This window comes from Anopheles merus, unplaced genomic scaffold (assembly GCF_017562075.2).
Source record: "Anopheles merus strain MAF unplaced genomic scaffold, AmerM5.1 LNR4000013, whole genome shotgun sequence".
NCBI lineage: Eukaryota > Metazoa > Arthropoda > Insecta > Diptera > Culicidae > Anopheles > Anopheles merus.
This window is the reverse complement of record NW_024427593.1, coordinates 352,288-357,556: the sequence shown is the minus strand read 5'-3', so window position 1 is coordinate 357,556 and position 5,269 is coordinate 352,288.

The window sequence follows — 5,269 nt, the reverse complement described above, 5'->3', positions numbered from 1 at the left end:
CGGATGGTAGGAGTCAAGAGGTACAAGTGGAACAACACTTGGAAAGACAGGCGAACACAATTTAGCTGCAGCATTGTTAGCGTAGAGCAGGTCAAGCATGCGTCCGTGCGAATTATTGATGTGATTAAGTTGCACTAATCCGTTAAATTTAAATCCATCCACAAAGGTGTTGTTGGCCAGTGAGCGCGCAGTTGGTTCATAGAGCGTGATTGATGAGTATGCTGGCGAGGACAAAGGATCAGCTGTGAACCAGCTTATGCTAGGCTGATTGAAATCGCCAATAACAAACAGCAGATCCGAAGGCTTCAGTGTGAGAGTGAAGCCGCTGATACAATCATGTAGAGAGCGAAGAGTCGATATCTCGGAGCTAAGCTGCGGTGGAATGTATACTACCATGACGTACAGATGTGCGTTATTGCAGGTGACGCGCAAACAAATATACTCGAGAGAACGATCACGGGAAGGTAATTCTATCGATTCGTATGCGTTAGAAACGGCTAGCAAAACACCAACACCGCGAGAGCTAGAGCCGCTGAGAGAGCGATCACAGCGGTAAATAGAGAAGTTGTTGTTGAAGAGAAGAGCAGATGGAATGTAGTCAACAAGCCAAGTTTCCGTGAGGGCGATGAGATCGAAGTGAGCCTCTGATACAGCTAGGTGAAATTCTTTTGTTTTAGTACGCAAACCTCTAACGTTTTGATAATAGCAGCTTAAATACTCAGCGGTAGCGTTGTCATTGTGGCGGTTGGATAAAGCGAGTATACGGTAAGTTAATTGAGCTGCGTTGTCAGAGCATGAGGCTTGGCGTGTTTGTTGCGTGCAATGAGCGGAACTTCGTCTAGTTGAGAAAAAAGCGATCGATTGTAGACTGGTGCAGGTGCGGAGATGAAGCGCGGTGGTTTTGGGGCGGTCCAGAAACAAGTGTTGAGTTGGGTGCTTCCAAGGTATCATTCACCGGGGGATGACACTGTTGTGATGATGTTGTTTCAGGACCAGGTGGAGTAGACGTGCGTGCTGCTAAACGGTGAGTCGTTGTTGGTGTGCGTGTGGTGTAGCGGTGATCAGTACTAGTAGCTGGTGTGCGTGTTGTAAAGCGGTTTCGGGTGGCTATAGGAGATGAGGTTTGGTGGTCGTGTTGACGGGATGGAAAAAACTCACGTACACCGATACCGACGGGCCAGGTGGATGGTGTGAGTGCCGCATCTCGAAGGATAGCCGGGACTCTCAGTTTGAATGAAAGCCAATTCATGCTGTCCACACTAACCCCTCTTCTCAGCAGGCAATACGCTATAACGTCATCGGTGGCTAAGCGGCTTAGGTTGGTGAAATAGAAGAGAGCGTTTATTCGTATAATCGTGGTGAGATTGTGTGGTCGGCTCAGAGCCCGGTTTATGTCCTCAAGTTGAGCGTTTGTACCTTTATATATTCACCACATCACATCCCCCTTTCTTTTAAAATTTCCTTGGCTGGTAAATATTCCTACCGTAGCGCGATTGGTGAACTGGTATGCGTTTAGTCTCTGAGTGTTGCTGTGTGTTTTTCTCTACTTCGCTGTCTTGGTTCGCGCTATCTACTTATGCAGGCTTAAGCCGATCAATCGAGATTGAGGCTTTTTTTCCTTTCACTTCGAGAGTGTATGTTTTTTTGTTCCTGTCTATTACTTTGTATGGACTGTCATACGGAGGTGTTAGTGATGGCCTGATCTTATCTACTCGCACAAATACATGAGTACAACTATCTAAACTCGAATGCACGTAAACTCCTTTGTTTGTGTTATGATTGGATGTTTGTGTTGGCTTTAGCTTCCTCATCACTACTCTCAGGTTGTTTACAAATTCGCACGTTGTATTCGCTATCGTTTTGTTGTGGTCGAAAAACTCTCCTGGTAGGCGTAAACAAGTACCATAAGTTAATTCGGCAACGGTTGCTCCTATATCTTCTTTTAACGTCGATCGCATTCCTAACAAAACGAGTGGTAGTGTCTCAGTCCACCTGGATCGATCGTGGCACATTAGAGCTGCTTTAAGTTGGCGGTGAACTCGTTCGATGTGCCCGTTTGCCTGAGGATGGTAAGGAGAAGATTTGAGGTGATCAATACCGAGTGTTTGGGAAAGCTTTTTGAACAGATCGCTTTCAAACTGTCGACCGCGGTCGGTTGTGATTTTGCTAGGTACACCAAACCTAGCAATCCAGTGTGTGACGAATGCGCGTGCGACGGTATCAGCCGTCATGTTTGGTAAGGGAATCGCCTCCGGCCAACGCGTAAACTTATCGATAAGGGTTAAACAATAGGCATTTCCTTCGGACGGAGGTAAGGGGCCGATGAGATCCATGTGCACGTGCTGGAATCTGTGTTGTGGTACTTCGATGTGTTCTGCTTCGGTGAAATTGTGTCTAGTTACCTTGCTTCTTTGGCATTCTATGCAGTTTACAGTATACGTAGTGTTGTGATACGAGATGCGTGGTAGCTAGAATACCGGGATGAGAAATACCATGTATTTTTTTAATTACGTGTGCTCGGAGTGCTTCGGGAACTAGTGGTCGGATTTCTTGTGTGGAAACGTCGCAATATAGTGTTCCGTTGATAACGGAAGATGAAGAGGAGAGAGAGAGAGGGGGGGAAGGCATCGTGCCATACGGAACGGACGCCGTTTGTAGTTGACGGTAGGCACGTACATATGTATCGATACAATAAATCGAGCGAAAACGCCGGTCGGTGTATTGGTGTACGTGTAGTCTTTTTTGCCATGCAAGTGTGGGAGCAAGAGCACAAGGCTAGAAACAGGCGAGCAGGTAGAAACGCGTATGCGATGAATTTATACTGGTAGTGGTAAGAGTGAGCGGTGAATTTCGAATTGAAACGGCATTTTGTTTGTAGCAAGCGGCTTAGCCAGACGCAAACACAGGTAGCGGTGTTAAGTTAGTCAATAAAGCGACACAAAACCAAAACTTTTCTGTTTCATCCATTGCTTCCCAGAGCAAATTATCCAATAGTGTACCTTTTTTCGATGGTAGTTCCAATTCCTTCAGAACAATTGAGCTAGATTGTGGTGGGTTTCTTATGAATTTTTGTATGTCATTATCCATTCTCTGTAGCTCTGCCATTTTTTCGTAATCGATGAAATCGGAAGAGACGGCTTCGATGCGACTTAGCATGTCTGCAACGTTGTTTTCCTTTACCAGGGATGTGGCGAATATCTGTTGAATATTCGCTAATGAAAGCCAGTCGTCGCTGCTGAGTGGGGTTAGCTCGCTCTGGACGTTGGTGAAACGCCGTCACTAAGGGCTTGTGGTCGGTGTAAATGCAAAATGTTCGTCCTTCAAGAAAATCGCGAAAGTATTTAACTGATTCATATATGGCATACAATTCCCTATCATACGTGCTTGCTTTTAGCATGCTGGTGCATAGTTTTTTTGAAAAGAATGCTAAGGGTGTTATGCCTTTTTTTCCACCTGATGGAGTGCGCCTCCTATGGCAACATTCGAAGCGTCGACGTACAAGCTGAGTTTAGCATATGGTGATGGATGAGCGAGTAATGTTGCACTCGCCAATTCTTTTTTAGAGTTTTCAAATGCATCAATTGTCTCTTTGTTCCAGTTAAGTGGAGTATTGTCATTTCGCACATTTCCTGGTATCATTTTTTGTAAAACGTGCTGATTTGCAGCCGCGTGCGGGATAAAACGCCGGTAAAAATTTATCGTGCCAAGGAATGTTTTTAGTTGTTTTGTAACCTTCGGTCTTGGGAAATCGATAATGGCTTGTACTTTTAATGGGTTCGGTTTGATTCCCTCCGGAGTTATTAAATGACCGAGGAAAGTTACGGAAGATTTTCCTATTTGGCATTTATCAGCGTTAATTGCTAAACCATTTTCTCTTAGGCGTTTAAAAACTGTTTCGAGGTGCGTTTTGTGATTTTCTATGCTACTCGAGGCGATGCATAAATCATCTATATACGGGAAAACGTACGGGAGATCGCAAAATATTGCGTGTAGGTAGCGTTGTAGGGTTTGTCCAGCGTTTCTCAACCCGAACGTCATAAAGTTAAACTCATACATGCCAAACGGAGTGGTTATGGCTGTTTTTGGGATGTCTTGCTTTGCTACAGGAATCTGGTGGTATGCGCGCTGCAGATCTATACATGAAAACACGTTATTGCCGTGTAGTATATTGCTTACGTCTTGTATGTGTGGTATAGGATATCGGTCTGGTTCGGTCACCGCGTTTAAGCCTCTGTAGTCGCCGCACGGTCTCCAGTTACCGTTAGGTTTTTTAACCATGTGCAGTGGACTGGCCCAGCTGCTTTTAGACGGTTTGCAAATGCCTTGTTCTACCATGTATTGGAATTCGGTTTTAGCTGCTTGTAGTTTTTCTAAAGGCAATCTGCGTGGTTGGCAGAAAATAGGCGGACCAGTAGTGAGTATTTGGTGTTCTACCGTTTTAGTAGTTTTATGTTTAGTGTTCAGCTTTGTGATATCTTTGTATCGTTCAACTATGCTGGCAAATTGTTTGTTTATGCAAATTGTTGAAATAGTATTCTTATTTTGACTTTTTGTACTTTGAATCTCGAGTTTTGTCGAGTTGTCTATTAATCTCTTTCTCTTAGCATCGGCTAATAGATCGTAAAACTCGAGAAAATCCGCACCTATTATAGGCGTACTGACGTCGGCGACAACAAATGTCCATGAGAATTTTCTCTCGAGTCCCAAATCAAGACTTAACGTTTTTTGCCCATATGTAGCTATTTGTGTGCCGTTTGCGGCTGAAAGTTTTCGTGAAGGCGAAGGGTTAAGTCTCTCTTTCGTATTTGGTGGAATAACCGATATCTCGGCGCCGGTGTCGATTAAAAAACGGTGATGTGAAATGTTATCGGTAATGTGTATTCGGCATATTTGTTCAGAGTTAGTGTTAGTGTTGCTTTCACTTCTCGCAGGTGCTAACGATGGTGAGTGCGGTTGAGGTCGATCTACGGTGTGTGCGTTACCAGGTGCGAGTGGTGTCTCACCGTGAGTGATGGTGTTCTCGGCAAATCTGAGTGTTTCAGAACGTGTAGCGTTTGGTGGTATATGTGGTTCAGTGTATGGTGAGTGGCTTCGTGGTGCGCTATGGGATGATAAAATGAATGTTTGAGTTCGTGTTGCGCTATGTGGTGATGAAATGAATGTTTGAGATGGTTTTACGTGAGTGTCTCTTGCTGGGAGTAAAAATCGAACTATTTTTTTGGTTGTGTTGGCATCAGCTCGTCGAAAAAAATGCATCGAGTGTTATGAT